The sequence below is a fragment of the Sciurus vulgaris genome (assembly GCF_902686455.1).
Source record: "Sciurus vulgaris genome assembly, chromosome: 6".
Classification (NCBI taxonomy): Eukaryota; Metazoa; Chordata; class Mammalia; order Rodentia; family Sciuridae; genus Sciurus; species Sciurus vulgaris.
The window spans coordinates 93357808-93379610 of record NC_136466.1 but is presented as its reverse complement, the minus strand read 5'-3'; the positions used below and the strand labels follow the sequence as shown (position 1 = coordinate 93379610).

The 21803-nt window shown below is 35.3% G+C and overlaps 1 long non-coding RNA gene across 1 annotated transcript in view; it reads right to left on the bottom strand.

The window, feature by feature from the left end:
• Nucleotides 1–1415: 1415 nt before the first annotated feature.
• LOC306664901 overlaps nucleotides 1416–21803 on the bottom strand; it is a 34996-nt gene continuing 14608 nt past the window's right edge. The window contains exons 3-4 of the long non-coding RNA XR_013764849.1: nucleotides 4240–4365; nucleotides 1416–2277 (exon numbers count right to left, since the gene is read on the bottom strand). This is a non-coding gene — a long non-coding RNA (uncharacterized lncRNA). The remainder of the gene's footprint in view (nucleotides 2278–4239; nucleotides 4366–21803) is intronic.

Sequence of the window (21803 nt, the reverse complement as noted above, 5' to 3'; positions counted from 1 at the left end):
AATTTAAGTCTAGGCACTGAGTTTGAGTCTACGCATGCAGCATGAGTAGAACCAGAAGTCTCTGTTGTGATGAAGCTTAGGCTCTTGAGAGAAGAGCATTTAGTAAGCAAGTAAACAAGCAAACACAGAAAACAAAGTGCTCTAAAGAATAAGAAAAGTAGCTATTCTCTGGAGTTTTATGGCATTCTCCCTTGAATGTGTATTCTCAATCTCAAGATAACCCCCATTATCCTTTGAACGTGTATTTGCTTTCCTAAGTAAATCCAGGTTTCTGGGGAAAAAAAACAACAGAATAAGATACGTTTCTTTCTGTTATGGTTTGGATATGAGGTTCCCCCTGAAAACTCATGATTATATTATGGGAACTGTAATCCAATCAGTGGATTAATCCATTTGAAGAGTTAATAATTTGAAGAAATACTGTATAGGTGATAATTGTAGGCAGGTGGGGTGTGACTAGAGAAAGTAGGTCACTGGTGGCATGCTCTGGGGGATTCTGTCTTGTCCAATCTCCACACTCCATTCTCATTCTCTCTCTCTCTCTCTCTCTCTCTCTCTCTCTCTCTCTCTCTCTCTCTCTCTCTCTCTCTCTCTCTCTCTCCTTCCCATTCCCCCTCCTTCCTGGCTGCCCTGAGCTGAGCACCTTTCCTCCTCTTATGCTCACACCGGTCCACCATAATGTCCTGCCTGAACTTGCCACCAGAGCATGGAATCAGCCAACCATGGACTAAACCTCTAAAAATGTAGTCCAAATAAACTTTTTCTCCTCTAAGTCATTCTTACCTGATATTTTTGTCATAGTGACATAAAGCTAACACACTTTCTAACTCCCTTTTTTATTTATCATAAAATGAAATTACACTTTCTTTCCCTTCCCAAAAGTCCTTAAAGAATCTTAAATCCAAAATGTCCCTGCTTATTCTTCCATGGAATAAGTAACATCATGATTAAAACATGAAATCAGAAATGGTATGAATGAAAATGCCAGATGAGAAAGAGCCCTGGGTATTTATGTAGTCTTGAGGTAGGAGCTAGAGGTGTATTTAGCAGGGATTCGGAGTTAGGCAAGAATAAAAGGAAAGGAAGATGAGGTACAGACTAACTTCACAAAAGGCCGCATCCTCAGCCAGGCTGCCCTGAATAGTCTGTATGCCAAGAAGTCAGCAGTTCCAGAATCTGTTACTTCCCACCCAGAAATCCCCAAGGCTCAGGTAATAAGATCAAGGAAAAGGAGGATGCTATTCAAAGAAATATGAGAGTCTTGTCCTATTTGTCATAGATGCTCAAACTAACAAAATTGTGCACAGAAGATTGCCTACTCAACTCAGGATTTGCTTCTCCACTTCTTTTTTTCTAACAGAAAGGATTCGTAACAAAATGACTAGATACTACCAAAGCACTCTTACCCCTAGTTCCATAGGAGGCACAGTGCATTCTGCTGATCAGCAACAGCTATGCCTAAACATCACTTAAAAAGAAAACTCAAAAGCTCAAAGTAACAAGCAGAATTATGACTAGAACCAAACTCTGTTCCTCTATGCATACATGTCCTTACTCTAAAAATATTGTGGTTGATTTGAGAGAAGGGGTTGCCAGAACAAACTTAGTATAAAAAGCAAATGGAGATCCTGCCTCTCCTGATAAAGTGAGATTTCAAGAATACAATATCTGTCTTCCTTCTTAGACTTGCCCAATCTTAGTGACAATGATTGGAAAAGTCAGTCATTTGGTACCATTCCAGGAAGGATGGTACATTGTAAGTTATAATTTAGAGTCTAATAAGGGTTTTTGTGAGACTCTTCTTAACAGAGGAACACAGAGGGAATAAAATGATTTCCTGCTTACATTTAGAAATTAGGGTTGGAGAGAATCCTATGCCACTGGACATAAAGCTATGCAACTCACTACATGCTTTCTCAGCAAGGGAAGTAGAATAATTTGTCTTATGTAGGGGAAAAGGAGAATGGAAGGACAAGAGGAAATAAAGGCATTTTGAGAGGTGGCACAGTGTTCGGCTACCTCAAGGTATAGAGACGATGAGACTAGTTGTTTCTGCCCTGTTGCAAGGATGGCTATAATTATGGAGTAATTTGCCAGTCTCCTTCAGCTCATGAACCTTCCAGGTAGGAGCCATCCTTATTTCCTCATTGATACATTGCATGCAATAACAGTGGCTGTGCCTCTGCTATCAGATGTTCTCAGCTGCTGAGGAATCTTCTACACAGGATGTTCTCTCTCTTTCTCTCTTTCTATTTTTTCATCCAAATCAGAGCAGTCCTGCACAGGAAAGCAGAGTTTCAAAAGGAAAAAGGGAACATTAATGCTTGAAAGATTCTTGTTTTTTTACAGTATCATCATGTTGTTCAGTACACAATTTAGCACTTAATTATATGCTGTCTTGTTTTGTTCTCTGCTAGAATTGCCAAGTCTAGAGCTGGACATAGCCTTGTACCCCAGCTAGTGAAACCCTCTAATTTTAAGTTTTTAAGAGACTCTATGAAAAAAGTTTTTTGTCAGGGAAATAATCAGGAGCCAGATTTTCAGGTTTTTGGATTGGGGCATAAACCTATTCTGCCTGTGTCAGGTGTTCTCAGAAACAGTAAGTCTGAATTTGCAAATATGAGTATATACCTTCATAATAATACTTAAGTTCTTATACAATGCATTTTCAAGTTTTATTTCTTTGATTTTTACATTTTTCTTGAGTCTAAGAAGAAAAAACTTGTAATAAAGATAGAAATCCAGATAGAAAGAGTAGAATGAAGGCTATAAATCTCTATTCAAATATTAATCCTAATAATAGTTAACCGTTGTTATAGCTTACTCTACTGTTCAGATATAAATAGATTAACTCATGTGAATCATTCAAAAACAATTCATGTTACCTCATAAGTGGACAAACCAGGCCTAGCATATATGAGGCACTGGGTTCAATTCTCAGCACCACATATACATAAATGAATAAAATAGAGGTCTATCAACATCTAAAAAGAACAAAAAATGAACAAATAGTTTTAAAAAAATAAACTAAATGGGCAAACTGATATGATGATTAATGCTTTCAGTTACTGGGCAGTCATTACTCTTCTGGTCACTGAATAGCTTTGGCAGTCCTACTTCTTGTCACTATGACATAAGACAAAGCACTTTTCTATGAATTTTTCCTTTCTGAATGTGAAGGGAGGGTATACACAATTATCTTGGGTTAACCTGTATTGAAGGTTTGCCCAGGGTGCAGACTTAAAAGGCTAAACCAGGCTGATTCCAGGCAACTGTGCCTTCCTTCTCTTGCTCAATAAGGCTTCTGAGTGCCTGGGATTGTATTCTGGCCATGGTAGTGAGGAAGGTCAAGCTCTTCTGTCTCTAAGCATCTGTCTACCTCTGTGTATGTGAACCCCACAGCTGATTAAGCTAGTGAAACTATAGTCCCTCTTCTTGGCATAGTGATCACTCCCCAGTGAGCTCAGCCTTCTCTCCTACAAGCAAAGCAACACATTGGTTCTCTTTGAACTACAGATGGCTGGAACTCTGGATGTAACACTCATTTGATACTCAGCTTGGGCTTCTGCCCCGCTGCAGTGTTCTGTCACAGGTCACAGTGGCTGTCACCTCAGTGATTGTGCTGGCCATTGGCCAGCCAGCAGCATTAGCTATGTCCCATTGACAGTGGGGTCTGAGATCATGTCTCAGATTTATGTCTGCCTAAAAAACCATTCTGCCATTCTAGCTCTGGTGCAACCACTTCCTGTTATGAGGATTTACTATGAAAACTTTTCCTCCAGATTTCCAAATTCCAAATACGCCTAGAGTCCTTCTCCTGAGCCTTTTGACCCATGCCCTTTAGTTTTACTGCCTCTCCCAATATTTGAAGTCAGGTGAACCTGAACACTAATATCTCAGTGGCTGCCTTTGCCTCCTCCTCTTCTCTTGGTGATATATCAGCTTTATGCTTCCTCTTGATTGGACTTTTTCTCACATCTGGTTCAGTGTGTCTCTACAGCAAAGTCAGCATGGAGGGAGACACTCAGAAAATTAGAAAACACCAACTTTAGGAATGGAGTTTGCTACTCTAGGCTAAACAATGACCTCCTGTGCCAAGAGAGTCTCCCTGAAATTAAATTGCTACCAGTGTGGTGGATGAGGACTTACTAAGCAACTTGCCAAATAAACCAACAATACTTCCAAAAATATTAACCTTATATACTTTTCAGTTGTGTTAATTTGGTATGACTTTCTTACCTTTTTCCTCTGCTTTTTACTACTATGATTGCAAGTGGAGCTATTAGAATGGGACAGGAAGATTCTTGCACCTAACGGAGAGTGATGTGTAAAAGATAATCTTCCCCTGGCTCTGCAAGAAATAACCTGTTAAAACAGCAAGTCACAAATATTACATGACTACCATTGTAAAAGATTATTCAAATTAATTTCCTTAAAAAAGACTTTTTCTTTTAGATCACGAGAGAAAAGAAAAACAACATGTTTTATTTTCAAGTATAATATACCTTCTTTATTCACTGATAATTTCCATTTCAGATACATTAATTTGTGTGTGTTTTCCATGCATCTTATATATAAAATCATAGACTATTGGAGCTCAGTGGGTCCCAAAAGATGATTAATTCCATACCTTTTAATAAAAACTTTTTTAAAACTGTATTAGAACACTTTAAGGTGCAGAGCAAAATTGAGTGGAGAGATATCCAAAACACCCTCTGCCACCACACCTACATTGATTTCTCCATTCTCAATATCACTCACCAGAATGGTACATTTATTACAACTGGTGAGCCTATGTTGACACATCATTAACACCTGCAGTCCATAGTTTGCATAAGGGTTCACTCCTGCTGTTGTATATCTATAGTTTTGGACCAATATGTAAGGTCATGTATCTATCACTATAGTATCATACAGAGTATTTTCACATCCCAAAGTCACCTTCGTGTTCCACTTATTCATCCCACTCTCCCTGCAAGCCCTGGAAACCACTGATCTTTTTACTGTCTCCACAGATTTGCTTTTGCCAGAATGTCACATAATTAGAATCATTCAGTATGTAGCCTCTTCAGATTGGCTTCTTGCACTCAGTAATAAGCCTTTAAGTTTCCTCTAGTTTTCTAATGGTTTGATAGCTCATCTCTTTTTAGCACTGAATAATATTTCATTGTCTGGATTATACATTTTTTACACTTAGGTACAGTTTCAAGATTTCTTCCAGAACTAAATATACTTTTACCATATGATCCAGCAAATTCATTCCTAGGTAATAAAGAGTTGAAAATTTGTGTCCACACAAGAAGCCTGCACCACATTTGCAGCAGTTTTATTCATAATTATCAAAACTTGGAAGCAACCAACATGTCCTTAATAGGTAAATGAATAAACTGTGGTTCATGCAGACAATGAAATATTATTCAACACTTTCAAAATGTTTTAAAACTAGTCGTATCATAAAACATTTCCTTTCCTCAAAAATAAATTGTATTCAAAAACCCCATATTGAAAAAGCAGTGGTATTTCATGACTACAAACAGGCATTACAGAATCATGAAGTATCCTTTTTAAAGCATTGATGGCCTCCACGGCAGACCAACAAACTCAGATTCACAGAAGCCACCTCACAGCCCCAGGTCACACTGCTGGTCAGGATTACTGAACCTTTCTACCATTTCATGCTTGCTCATATTTTATTGTAACAAAAGTTTAGTACATTTACTAAGGATTTTACTTTTTTAGTTGTATGCCTATTTAAATGTCTGAGGGGTTTTTTAGTTGTAGATGGACGAAACACCTTTATTTATTTATTTTTATGTGGTGCTGAGGATCAAACCCAGTGCCTCACACATGCTAGGTAAGTGCCGTACCACTGAGCCACAAACCCAGCCCTAAATGGCTGAGCTATTTTAGGAACTTTTGTTTGTTTTGTTCTGTTTTTAATGGTAACACATCTTTAAGCTGTACATCAATAGAAGAAAATGATATGATTTTCAAAAACTCTTTGTTCAGAAAAGTTTTGAAAAAACAAGATGCAGCTCTACTATTTACCATCACCTCTTTGGGAATTTGAAGAATTCGGTTAAATCCTGAAAAAAAGCCAAACATATCCCAAGAGAAATTTCAGGAGACAATTCTGTCCAAGTACATACTTTCCCACTTCAGCAAGTCATTATTTGACATAAAGCGAGTATAATGATAGTTGGTGATATAAGCATTAATATCAGGACAAAGAACAAAAACTTAAGCTAATTGTTCATATCACAAAAAGGTGAGAGTCTTAGAGTTTTCTGATTTGCAGGGGGGGAGGTGGCAGCTTCATTTACAAGTCTAATTTCTGATATTGAATATCCAGTAAGTCTTATTATGCTTTGGAGGACTTTGTGCAGATGTTTAAACTTCAGGAACTATGAGTTCTTTAAAGCCATGGAAGATTGATTTCATGTTTTTCTTTTAGAGCATTTTGATGTGGACTTGGCAAAGAATGAGGTTCCTGTGCTAATTTCCTCTTGCTCTATGTAATTAGTCAGAATTTTAAATGAGGTAACAGGATATAATTGTCTACTGACCAGTGCAGTCCATTTGTTTATGACACACTCCCCAGGCTTTCAGATGTACAATATTATTACCCACCTCTTCATTTGTGTAGCTGTCTCTGTCCTCTTTTTTAATTTCTCCAGTTCTTCTCCCCTCAATCCCCACTTCCTTTGTGGGCAATACAAGAAGGCACTTTTCCTTCCAGCTGGCAAAGCATTAAGGAGGTCTGAAGGGGGTGTACAGGAGTGACTTGCACATTCCCCGGAGGCCAATTACTCTTGGAATCCTCCTGATCTCCCTGATCAGGGAGCAGGACTTCCTCTCACAGCCTATTGTGCTAGCTTAGAGCCACCTGATCAGCCTGTTTCTACCCAGTATTTAAATTAGGGCGTTGCCAGTCCTGGACCCACGTCAGGGCCTCTAGGTAGCACTGGGGAATAAATTAACATTCTACTGTTGTTCCAAAGCCACATGGACACCATTATTAGAAACCCATCAGCAATAAAGGGGGCTGTTATGCAGGTCTCAAGAAGAAAGGAGATGAAATAGCATCATGCAATTGTCTGCCGTTGCACTGTGTCTTAATACAGAAATTAGCATGTTGCCTTTGTTCTTTTGATGGAAGGGCAATTACAGTTTAAAATGGCATCATGTTAGGAACCTAGTAGTATAACTCTACTGCAAGCATTTCTTTTAGGATCACCAAATACAGCAAAAAGAAACGAGAAAGAATATGAGCAGCTTTTATTCACGTGCGAGCTAGACCTGTCATCCTAACCACCAGTGAAAGGCTAATGTAAGTGGTCAAGCTAGTTTAGAGAACACTTGCTTAACAATGCAATGACAGAAGGGAAAGGATATGAGAAAATGACTAATAGGCAAGTTAGCGGACATCAAACAAACTGTCTCTGAGTAAGAATTATTCGAGAAAATATATGTTTCAAAATCAATAGCAAAGCACTTTACAGAATTTTGGAAAGTAAAGGGAAGGTCTTTGAATTTATTGAGGACAAATCTTGGCAGGACATCATGATGAAATACTTTCATTTTACAGGAAAAAAAAAAGGAAGAAAGAAAAGAAAAAAACATATCTTTGTTGAGATTTCTTGCATTCTTTTTTTCCCAAAGCAATTTGTGATATTGCTACTGAAATTATGAGTGAATTTTCACAATAAGTTTAACAATTCTTTACATTCAAAGTACATATCTATTATATAATTAAATTTATCTATCAGCCATTTACTTCCCATTATTTTTGAAACCTGCCTTACAGTGTCCTAAAGTGAACATCAAAAAAAGTGGAGAGGGAAGTCAAATAACTCAAACAGCTTTTTTTAATTAGGTGATAAAACTATTTTTAGGTAAAATGTGTTATCATTCTTTTCCCATGAAAAATTATGAATATAAGAATAACCACGAAATAATACTCACGCTGTTGCTGTTTTAGAAAACTACAGCTCAAAAATGATGATTTTGCTATGATAAATGGGCAATACACAAAAAATTATTTTTAGAATTTGGGGAATATTTTTTAAATTGTTATTACTTAAGAGAGTCAAATTAATTAAATTTTAATGCTGATTCCAGAGTATATTGGGCACTTTTTTTAAGAGAAAGGAATTTTTTAAATTGTATAATCACCTAATTCTTATTTTTTCTGTGTGGCCCAGATTAATTAGGAATTGCAAGTAAAGCTATAATAATAAAAATTTACAAAAATATTTTTAAAGTATTCATTTGTTGAAATCCATGACATAAAACCCATATCTTTATGAATCATATCAGTTTCATTTCTGCTCAAAAGTACTTTGTCATAGTTCATGTCTTTAAATTAGATAGTTGTTTAATATACCAACAGTTCAATTGGAATGATTTTTAAAATAGTATCTCAATAATGAATGTGCATATACATCAAATAAAGAGGCAGAATTTAAGAAACATGAAAATTTTCAGCTTTACTATTAATCACATAAGTACACATAGCATGGAGATATTCGTGACTTAGTCAAATGTGCAGACTTAAAAATAAAAATGCTGAGAAATGTGCAGTGAGAAAAGTTGTCAACAACAGTGGTGATAATATGAATAAGCACTACATTTCTGGAGCATAATTTAATAATCTTTATCACGGACCTTAAAATTTTTCATTTCTGTAACTAATTTCATTTCTTGAACTACATATTAAGAAACTAGCGCAAAATTCAGTCAAAAGTGTGCTAACTGCAATTTTTATTGCATATAATTAAATATTATTCCTTATTTGTGTAACAGTAGTTTAATGGTTAAGGAAATTATATTGTATAAAATGTAACATTATGCAGCTATCAAAACCAATTGCCAAGAAATTTTTGAGGAAATGAAAAACACATATAACATGGTCTTGAACTTCAAATGCAAGATTTCAAAATAGTATACAGTTAAATTCTAATCATATTTTTAAATACATATATACTTGGAGCATTTGCTCTTTGAACTCAGCAACTTCCTTGCTGTCAGGAAGGCTGAACAGAACCCCAGGGAAAGACTCAGAAAGAGAGAGAATAGAACTAGTTCATGTGCTCAACAGCTCCAGTCAGGCTTCTGCAGCATTCCTATAAGGGTGTTTGAAGAAACTGTCTGACCTTCCAGATCAGCCCACTTGCCTACTGAATGTCACTAAATGACCTCTTCATTTGAGAAGAGGAAGAAATGCTCACTACGCCCTATCAAAATGATGAGATAGAGCAAAATGATTGCTAATATGTTCATATATGAACACAGATACATAAAGATGTAGAAATGGATGCAGACTAATGAAGATAGGTAGATATGATTCTAAAGGAAATGATTAGAAAGAAACATTCTAAAATATTAATGTTATTAATATATGGGTAGAATGTTTATCAGCAATTTTAACACTCTTGTGCTTATCAAATTTCCAATGATAAGCTTGTATTACTTTTATTTCAAAAGGTTATTTTTAAAAAAGAAAAATGAGTAATCATTATCTTTTAATACAAAATATATCATTTTTTTCTATTTTTATTGAGGCATGGTATTTGTGTCTTTGTGGGGTAGAGTATGATAATTCAACACATGTATGCCCTGTGTAATAGTCAAATCAAGGTAATAAATGCCTCTGTCTCCTCAAGTGTTAATCATTTTTATGTGTTGGGAATTTTGTACCCTTCTACATTTTTTGAAAAATATTATAGATTGTTATAAACAAATAGCTGTCCTACTGTGCTGGTGCCCTTTGTCTTTCTTTTTGTCCCCTCTCCCTGTTGCCCTTCCCAGTCTCTGTTGACCACAAATTCACTCCATTCTTCTATTAGATTGATTTTTAGTTTTCATGAATGAGTGAGACTATGTGATGTCTATCTTTCTGTGTCTGACTTATTTCGCTTAACATGATGACCTACAGATCTATCCATGTTGCCGAAAATGAAGGGACTTCATTCTTTTTATGGTTGACTAGTATTCCCTTTTGTCCACATACTTCATTTTCCTGATCCATCATCCACTGATGAATACCTTGGTTAATTCTGTATCTTGGCTATTGTGAATAATGCTGCAATGAAGATGGAAGTACAGGTGTATCCCTGGGAAAACAAAATATATCTTCAATAATCCAGAGAAATATGGCAAAAAGAGATTTGGATTAAATGGTTTGCTTTGAGATTGAAGCAGATAAGTCTAAACTGATCAAGTCTGCATTTTCCAAAAATTGCTGAGGACAACATGTAGGATTGAAAGCAGGAACCCAGAAGCTGAGAAATGAAATGAGGTAACAGATATTTCAAAAATCCATGAAAGAACCCTGAATGCCTAATATCTTTGTTAATCAATGCTAAGAAAAGGAGAAATCACCGTTCTTTGTATATATTATACAATATGAAAGAAGTACCATTATACTTTGTATTACTTCTTTTCAACTTTTTATGTCAGAATAATCATGTTTATTATGTCTAAATTTCTAAAACCATACATTATTAGTAGAATTTAAGTTCACAAACAGCAGCTAATGACTAAAATAATACATCAATGGGAGTTTATGTCAGGAAAGAAAAATTATAGCCTCTAATCTCAACCCAAAATTTTTCAGGTTCTCTTGATGCTTATTCAAACAAGAAATGATTTGTTGAAATAAAGTTTTATACCTTTATTGGAGTTGGCAGTGTATAAAAGTGTTATGGTACTTGTCTCTGTATGGGTTCTCAAAGAGCAGAGCTTGACATTGAGAGCTCACAGGCTACTACTTTATCAGGAAGAGCAATCTCCAGAGTCAGAGTAAAGGACAGTCAGAGTAGTGCAGGGAAGGAAAGGAAGCCAATACAAAGATGCGATGATGTGTTTGAAGTTGGGCGCTGCTAAGTGCAACTAATTGCTGCCAGTTTTAAGAAACTGTATACCAGTTTCTCAGAACAAGTTGTCAGAGGAGACAAAAGAGGGAAGAAATTTTCTGCCAGCTCCTACTTTCCATGGCTCAAATCTCACCCTTGTAATTTCTTGCACATTTTTCCATTGCACGTGTATGGGACCTATGTTTGACACCCGTCAGTCAACACCTGTGAGGGAGCTGAGAAACCCAAAGGGGAACCAAGTAGGTGCTGTCAGATTGTGCTTAGCTGCATGAAGTCGGTAAAAGCTCACTCCGAACCAGCTGCTTAGCAGAAGCTAAACAAGACAAGTGAAGCAAATGGTATCTGAAATGGCACCCACAAGCCATCCAATACTGAGACTGACTTATGAAACAGACAAAATGCATTATACAGTCAAAATGATTCATGAGCATTAAAACAACCTTCATTAATTACTTTCTTAAATTTTTTGTTTATTCTGATTTGTATATGATAGTAGAATGCATTTATACATTTTGATAGATCATACATAAATGGAGTATAATCTCTCATTTTTCTGATGATACATATTGTAGGATCACATGGGTCATGCAGTCACATATGTACATGAGGTAATAATGTCTGTTTCACTCTACTATCCTTCCTACCCCCATACCCCCTAATCAGAATTACCACTAAAATTTTATCTTTGAGGTAAGAAATATAAATACAGGTTATTTGTTTATATATTGTTTAACTACTCAATATATAATTTGCATTTAGTTCTAACCATTCTGTATACCAGAAGTTCAACTCATTTAATACTATAATGAATGAACCATCCCTCATGTCTCTTCCTTTCCTGAGGCTCACCTAGCTTGTCACCTCAGATTGCATGAGAAAGAAAGAGAGAGAGAGAGAGAGAGAGAGAGAGAGAGAGAGAGAGAGAGAGAGAGGGAGAGAGGGAAAAGGAAAAGAAAAGAAAAGAAACTCCATGATCTATTGCTAGAATCATTCATTTGCATCAACCAGTTCCCTTTCCCTTCTCTCTAGGACCCTGTGAGGAATCAGAAGAGAACAACCCTCACAGCCTCACCTTCCTGTTTGGGGATGAACTGCCTGTTCTAATGATCACCCAGCCTCTCTATCTCTTCCCTGCTTCCAATGCCACTTGCCTGATTACTGAGACATTGGCCCAGCACTTGTCTTCTCTTTATCGACACCTCTCTTGAGTACACCTAGCTGAGCAGACCATTAGCCTACCAGCCAACAATCCAGCTTTCTGCTCTACCTGACAGAATTCCTCCTCAACTTCTTCTCTCATTCCTCCTTGAACTTCAACCATATGCCCTTTATTCCCACCTCTTCACCAAAACCTTCATTTGTCAAGACTGAAAATGACTGCCACACTGATGGGTGCCGCTGTCAATTAGTCCTTATCGGCTCAAACTGCAACAGCATTTGCACAATGATCTTTTTCCTTTCTTAAGTTTGTTTCCCTCACTTGGCTTCTGAGGCTTCATCCTCTGTAAGTTTTCCTTCCTCCTCACTGTCCTGTTCTTCTAGTTCTCTGTTTATTCGTCTGCATTTCCCTGACTTCGAAACTTCACAGAATCTCAGGCCTCAATCCTGTGCCTTTTTTTCTCTATATGTGCTCAGATTTGAGAATACTTCATCCAAGTCCTCTGGGTGTAAATACCATCTATTCCCTGAAGACTTCCAAATGTAATGACTCCAGTCCTGACCTCTCCCCTGAATTCCAGGCTCACATACCTGGCTGACTGCCTGACATCTCCAAGTGTCTAAAATGCATCATGAACTTAATGTGTCAAAACAGAATTCTTGATTCTCTTCCATGTTCTTCCTTCCCCTCCCCCCCAAAAGCCAGCTCCTCCCACGGTCTTCCCCATCTCTGAACATGGTTTTATGAGACAAAAATCCTACAGCCATCTTTTTCTCCCTTCTTTGCATTTCACATGTGATCTATCAGCAAATTCTATATCTGCTCAACTTTCAAAATGTAACCAGAAATTGAACTCAACATTGCTTTGCTACAACTCTAATCCAAATGATCATTAACCTAAATGACTGTAGTGGCCTTCTAATTCATCTGCCTACTTTCCACAAGTGCCCCTGACATGTGCACCCTTCAATCTATTCTGTGACTCTCTTGGGGCACTAATGGATTCTTTTAGTGATTGGTCATCCCACTCAGAGCGAAAACACAACCCTCTGCATGGCCTTTGATGGTCTTGCCACCTATTCCTCTGACATTACTCCACAGCACTCCCTCCCTCCTTCATTCAGTTCCACTAATCACTTTGGCTTTTTCTGGAGTATGCTGAGCACACTCCTGCCTGAGTTACTCTTCCTCCAGAGAATTGCATGACTTGTTCCTTCTCTTCCTTTGGCCTTCACTCAAATGTCATGTTGAACACTTTTTCATATATTTATTAATAACTTGTATGTCTTCTTCTGTAAAGTGTCCAGTTTCTTGGCCCATTTATTGATTGGGTTCTTTGTATTTTTGGTATAAAGTTTGTAAGTTCCAGGGAGATGGCTCAGCTGGTAGAGTGCTTGCCTCGCAAGTACAAGGCCCTGAGTTCGATCCCCAGTACCGAAAAAAAAAAAAAAAAAAAAAAAAGTTTGTAAGTTCTTTATAAATTTTGGAGATTAGTACTCTACCTAAAGTGCATGTGGAAAAGATTTTCTCCCACTCTGTAGGTGCTCTTTTCATATTATTGATTGTATCATTTGCTGAGAAAAAGATTTTTAGTTTGAATCCATCCCGCTGATTGATTCTTGCTTTGATTTCTTGTGCTTTGGGAGTCTTGGTAAGGAAGTTTGATCCTAAGTCAACATGATGAAGATTCAGGCTTCTATTTGGTGCAGGGTCTCTAATCTAATTCCTAAGTCCTTGATCCATTTTGAGTTGAGTTTTGTGCAGGGTGAGAGATAGAGATTTAATTTCATTTTACTACATATGGATTTCCAGTTTTGCCAGCACCATTTGTTGAACAGGCTATCTTTTCTCCATTGTATATTTTTGGCTCCTTTGTCTAGTATGAGGTAACTGTATTTATGTGGGTTTGTCTCTGTGTCTTTATTCTGTACCATTGGTCAGCCTGTCTATTTTGGTGCCAATACCATGCCGTTTTTGTTACTATTGCTCTGTAGTATAGTTTAAGGTCTGGTATTGTGATACTTCCTGCTTCACTTTTTCTGCTCAGGATTGTTTTGGCTATTTGAGGTCTCTTATTCTTCCAGTAATTAGAGAAATGCCAATTAAAACAATTCTAAGATTTCATCTTCTTTAATTAGAATGACTATTATCAAGAACACAAACAATAATAGATGTTGGCATGAATGTGGAGAAAAAGGCTCACTTTCATGTTGCTGGTGGAATTGCAAATTGGTGTAGCTGCTCTGGAAAGCAGGGTGGAGAATCCTCAGAAAACTTTAAATGAACCCACCTTTTGACCCAGTTATCCCATGCCTCAGTTTATACCCAAAGGACTTAAAATTAGCATACTACAGTAACACAGCCACATCAATGTTTATAGTGGTTCAATTCACAAAAGCCAGATTGTGGAACCAACCTAGATGCCCTTCAATAGTTGAAAGGATAAAGAAACTGTGGTATATATTGACAATGGAATATTATTCAGTCATAAAGAATAATAATATTATGACATTTGCAGATAAATAGACGGAATTGGAGAATATCATGCTAAATGAAATAAGTCAATCCCAAAAAACCAAAGCATGAATGTTTTCCCTGATAAGTGGATGATGATAAATAGTGGGGTAAGGGGTAGGGAATGAGAGAAGAATGGAGGAACTTTAGATTACATAGACGGAAATGAGAGAAAGAGTAGGAAAAATGGTAGCCAGACACAGACATCATTACCCTATGTACATGTATGATTATATGAATGGTATGAATCTACATCATGCATAGCCATAGAAATGAAATGATGTAACCCATTTGTGTACAATGAATCAAAATGCAGTCTGTAAAAATAAAAAAAAAATTTTTAAAGAAATATACTGCTGGTAAAATATAAAAATTAATAAATTTGCATTCAACTGGCAAAAAAAGAAAAAGACACACTGTAAGGAAGCTTCCTTAACCAAGCCCTATTACAACATATATTCTCTACCACAGTTCATTTTCCTCCACAGGGTTTAGAGTCAACCGATATATATAAAGACAGATAGATACATGTATGTGTGTGTGTGTGTGTGTGTGTGAGTGTATAATATGTAATATAGGATTTATATATATTTATGCCACATCTTAAATAAATAAGCACATCTATATATATACATACACATATATATGAATATATATATATGAATATGAATATATGTGTGTATGTATATATATGTATGTGTATATAAATATATATGTATATATGTACACACACACGCACACACACACACACACATCATCTGACTGCCCTGCTAGGATGTAAACTATACAGGCAGGCACTTTCTCCTGTTGTTCATTTCTATATCACCAATGAGTAGGATAGTAATGGGCATGTGATAAATACTCAGTAAACATTCATTGAATAAATTAATAACATCAGTAGTTAAGAGTAAAAGGGATACTTATTCATTAAATTCCTTTAAAAATATCTTTGACTCTTGGAAGCCAAAATTGTTTCTATTTATATTTATTTGATAAGTGGAAAATTGAATCAGGTGCATATTTTTTACTCTGTACCCTGAGAACCCCAGGATATATGTGATTGGTGTGTGAAGTTTTCTAGCTAATTATGTGTGAGGAAAGCACAAAATGGGGAAAGAGTTGGAATTAAATAGGACTGGAATTTTTTAAGGTGACTATGATGGTGAGAAAGAAGAACAAGGGGGCTGATACATACAAGAGAGTGATGATAACAATCCAGAGGATATAACCTGAGAAAGAGGGCAGCATAGTACAGGGTAGGGTGGTAGAATAAGTGGATTATAATATCCAAGAGTCCACCTGGATTTATATCATGGATAAATCAAATGGTAAATTTCTTAAAGAATGCCTAAACAAGTGTAAGTTAATTAATATTACCTCTGTTACAATTCTATTTCTCAAAATAGAAATGGTTCCATTTAATAATACAAATTCATGAAAGATAATTAATTTCTAAGCACATAAATTTTAAAAATTGGTAAAGAAAATCAGTTTCACTTGACTAGAACCTAATTGCCAATATCATTCATTAATACGAGGCAAAATTTAAAACCAACATTTGGAGCTTTCTTTTCTGATAATCTTTATATTTAGACAGTCCTATCATTGAAATTACTCCAGAAGAACTCCATTATAATAAAATTTTGATAGAGGTTATTCTTAATTTTTTTATTGAAATGTAGCATTTGATAAAATCATTTGTGAATCTTCAGTGTTAAGATTATATTCCCCATGCAAACTGATCCTAATTTCCAGTGGGTAGATGGGCAAACAAAATCCACTCAAGCTCCATTCATCACGTGGAATAGAATATTCTTCCTAATACATAGCTCTCATCATCACAATATAAAACCCACTAGAGCTCTTTTTTCTCACTTTCTTTTCAAATGTAACAAATCAAAATCTTAATTTCTTCTCAAAGTCAAAATGGGTGTTTTTCCCCACACCCCAGCCACCTAGTTACAATACTTATTTCTCACTCAATTTCTCACCTTTCTCTCTCTTAACTGGTTCTTTTCCATCTGCCTTCAAACCAACAGGAACTCAAAAAGTCATTTAAAACAAATAAGCCCTTGACCCCAGGATTTATGTTAATTACTATTATTTTTCCCTTCTTCCTTTTACCCAGTTTTTGAGTGAAATCCTCTCCCTCTTTCAATTTCCACAACCTCCTGGAAAATGGTTTGCCTATCACAATGCCCTTTAAAAATCCACCACCTGAGAACACAAATCCTTCCTCTCTTGGTAACTCCAGTGGCCTTTCTCAATCCTCCTATAATCCTGAGTCTCTGAGCTGCACCTGGCCCCGGGAACCCATGGCTTCATAATGAAGCAGCATGACTCTCTTCCGAAGGTAAAGATCATCCCTCCTCACTTGCCCTAGATGGCTCCTTTTCCTCTTCTCATTTTATCTGCGAATGTTTCCTAAGCCCAGTCTTTTTTTCTAAATTTTCCTTTTTTCTGCTTGGAGAATGCTTCTAAATCAACTCTAGCATGTTCAGATTAGACATTCCATTTTTATCATTTACAAGCCTGGGGGCTTTCACCTGAGTTATAAACTCATATTTCCATTTGCCCACAGAATACCATTTTTGCAAATTTGGCATGTCAGAAATGAAATTCATTGCTCTTTAATCTAGCCTCTCTCTAAACCATCTCAATTTCAATACCAAAATTTATTTCTCCCTGCATTTTAAAACCTCTGGATAATATGAATTCTCTTCCTTTTACCCAACTACTTATTCTCTGTTCAAGTTTTTGCACTGTTATTTTCAATAATAATAACAATAATAATGACTGTGACTTCAATATGCAGTATTTTGAATGCATGTCACCACCTCTAGTCCTACTACTCCCACCCTAATTAGGACTTCTTATAATTAAATAACTAATAGCTTCCTCACTTTCTCCAGATTGTCTTCTGTATTCATTCACTTCCAATTCATCTTTCCATGTACTGCCAAATAAATCTTTTGCAATGGTTTTTAAGTGCTCATTGAAATTTATGTGATAGACCAGAGATGCACATGGTTTAGACTTAAAATCTAAGCATCAGTAATTGATAGACCAGAGATGCACATGGTTTAGACTTACAGTCTAAGCATCAGTAATGATTTGTTTCTTTTATGGATCATGGATCATTGACTGTAAAGACAAAAATGACCAGCTTAAAGTCTCCCACTGTCTCTATATTGATTGGAATAAGTTGGGTTTTGGCTGCAGTAACTTATCTATTCCAGAATCTCAGTGCTTTCAAGCAAAAATTAGAATTTTAGATAACTTGTTTCTGCTATGAGCTTGACACCTTCCCAGTACTTAAAAGCTCTTCTGATGAGATCAGTGGTAATATTAACAAATATGATCTTTAGTTATTATCTAATGAAATGTGTCAACATTTGGAAGATCTGAAAATTTAGTAAATAATATTTTCCAAATGATCAAAGAATGATGTTACAAAATCATGCATGGGTAGAAGATTTATTCAAAGTGCAAGACAAGCCTATGGATTTAAATGAAGCAGAATACAAAAAGTCCATTAATATCATTTCAGACTCTTTATTGCAACTACACTTCAAGAAACTACCACTTGTCAAGCTAAAAGAGAAAATCCATAACTCTCAGAAAATAGGTATTAAAATACTCTTCCCTTTTATAACTACATATCTTTGTGAGGCCAGATTTTCTCATGTACTTTAACCAAAATGGCATGTCACAATGAAATGAATAGAGAACCAGACATAAAAATTCTGTTTCTTCTGTTAAGCCTAACATTAAAGAAATTAGGGGGAAAATGCAAACAATGACACTCTTCTCACTACATTTGGGGAAACTGTAAAATATTCTTTTCATGAAATGCATGTTATTATTTAACAGGTATTAATTTATTATTGTGAAATAATTGCTTCATTTTTGTTTTAATCATTAATGCAACCAGTATCAGTAGATGTAGCCCATACGCTGGGGTCGTGGCTCAGTGGTGGAGTCCTTGCCTAGGATGTGTGAATCACTGGATTTGATCGTTAGCACCACATAAAGATAAATAAATAAAACAAATGTACTTGTCCATCTGCAACTAAAAGCATTTAAAAAAATCATCAGTATTCTAAATGTGTTTTAATAGTTTTAAGGAAATCTGACACTAAAATGTTTGAGAGTCATGGATCCTTTATATTTGTCCCCGACAAAATGTGTCTTTTTGTTGTCTGAACTAAACCTTTTCCTGGTCAGATATTGAAAGACTGTTTACTTATTTGGTTATTTAGATTTTGTTTGTTTCTTCAAGGTCCAATCACTCTATTGAGCTCTATACTAATTCTAACAGTTTTTTAATCAATTCTTCTATGTTTCAGGTATCTAAAACATCACTGGAAAATAATGAAAACTGACTCTCCTCCCTAAGATAAAGTTTTATTCCTATTTATTTGTGTAACTGCCAGGCCAATCTTAAGTAATAGCATGTTAACAATCATTTTCATCTTTATTGGAATATCTCCAATCTTTCTTCACAAGATAAGATGGTGGCTGATAATGCAAGCATTTTATGGTATTACCAAAGTATCTTCTGATCCTCATTTGATAAAAATTTTATCAGGAAAAGATGCTAAATTTAATCAAATTTTCTTTGGATGTCATGAACAGAATAATCATCCATCCCCCTCCCCATCCCACCAAAGCTCTCTATGCCCTGATCCACAAAACCTGTGAACATGCTGTCTTACATGGAAAAAGGCATTTTGCAGATGTGATAGAATTAAGGACCTTGATGTGGGGAAATCATCCCAGATCATTCTGATGAACTCAGTGTAATCACAGGGTCCTTATAAGAGAGAAGCAAGAGGACCAAAGTCAACTTAGAAGATGTGATGGCAGAAGTCGGTTTTGGAAAGATGCGAAAAAGGGGAGACTAATCAAGGAATGTTAGGAGGCCTGTAGAATCTGGAAAAGCATAAAAACATATTCTCTCCTATAGCCTCCATATAAAACACTGCCCTGTCAACACCTTGATTTTAGGCCCCTTTACCTCCTGAATATAAGCTAATATATTTGTGTTATTTCAAGCCACTTTGTTATAATTTGTTATAGCAGCACTAGGAAACTAATACATTATCACTCAGACATCAAATTATTTTTATTCTGTGGTCTACAGCATAATATTCAAAATAATGTCAAGTAATAATTAATGAATTGTTTATTTGATGAATTAGGTTTGGTTACAGTGTTTTATTACTTTAGCATACTTACATATTTTATCTCCTGATATTTAGTTGGCATACTTGCATTTAGGTATTACTGTAGTAAACATAATCTGTAATTTTCACTGCTTGCTTAATTTGACATATTTTGTCCACTAGCTTCAAAAAAATTCCTGAAGAAATGTTCTCTTCATCAGCTTACATATTCTAGAAAGTTTTAATCATTGCAACTTTGAAAGCACAAAAGCTAAAACTTGAATTTGTTTCTTAAATTTTTTTTCAATAGTTTCAGGTCTACCTAATTTTCATCTTGCTTTTGCAAGAAATTTGATAATGCATTCCTTGTCAAGAGTTTATTTATTCTGTTTTACTATTTAAATTTGTTAGCTGAGTGGTTGCAAAATTTTCTTAAAATATTTAAACTCTTCTACCTACCAATATATTCCCTTCATAAATTATAAATGTCTATATTTAGTTTTCCCTTTCTTTTGTTGTTGCTTGAATATGTCAGGTTTTTTATTAGTTATTATTCTGCCTTTTTTGTAGATTTATAAAATTAATCATCAGCTAACTCATATTTTTCCCTGAGTTTCCTGTGTTCTGTTTTGTTTATGTTCAAACTTTTTGAGTTATTAAATTACTTGATTTTCATTCTTGGTTGTTAAATAAGCAAGGAACTTTAGGCTATAATCATTTTTTGGCCATGAATTTGGAATCATCCTTGAAGTTTGAATTTAGAAAGTTTTCTTTATTTGCCGGGAATGGTGGCACACACCTATAATCCTACAATGGGAGACTGAGGCATGAAGACTACAAGTTTGAGGCTTGCCTCAGCAACTTATTGAGGCCCTAAGTAACTTAGTGAGACCCTTCTCAAAAAAAATAAATAAATAAAAATGACTGGAGTGTATCTCAGTGGTAAAGTGGCCATGGGTTCAATCTGCAGTACAAAAAAGGGGGAGGAGTCTCTTATCTATTCTGTAACTAACATTTGTGATATCACTTTAATCCAAGAGCTGAACTTCAGCAGAATTGCTTTGTTTTTTCTATTACTATCTTATCTGCATGAATTTTTTGTTGAGACTGTGAAATTATCAATTTTATTGCTGTGTCATGAGAAAATATAACATAGTTCTACTTCTTAGATTTTCAAGGGTGTGTTTTAGTTGTATGATCACTTTTCAAAAATGTGTCAGGTATCATAAAGAAGATATGGTTTATATGAAATACAGAGAATATATATGCACATATACACATATATCTTTAAAAGATTTTTAGTAGACATATAAACCACATATCATATATTAATAAAAACATTGATATAGCTATATAACTATTATCTTGGTTGTATTTTTTCAAATCCTTTCAATTCAAATTTATTTTTTAGACTTTTGATCTGTCAAAGACTAAGAATAGTGTGTAATAAAGCATTCTATTACAAGTGGATTTCTGTCAGTCTCCCCATGTATTTTCTAATACTTTATGCTGCATGTATTTTGGTAGTAACTTTTTAGTTACATTTTTCATGATTACTATAATATATTGTGGTTATTATCTTTTATCAATATGAAAGCCTTACATTACATGCTTCTTATTCTGAAGTTCTATTTTATATTAAAATTGTGTTGTGTTACTCTATTCTTTTGGAGGGTGGGGAGTCCAATATATCCTTGTCTATGATTTTACAGTTAACATTCTTTTTTGTGTGTTGTTTTAGAAGTAATCCAAAAGAAATATTTGAAGAAGTCAATCACCAGTCTGAATGTTGCTCTGTATAAGTAACATGGTCTTCTTACTATTTTTTACTGAGATTTTTGCTCTATATTTAGAATGGATTAATTTCACCAGTATATATATATATATACAGTGACATTAATATTGACTAGCATTTGATGAGTTTCTTCTATATTTTAAAAAGTCAGGGCTTTGGCTAATGAAACTTCTGTTATAATTTTGCTTATTCTGCTCATCTACTCTGTTCTTTATATATACATATATATATAAACATATGTATATACCCACATATATATATATATGATCATATGGTTCTGACCTTCGTAT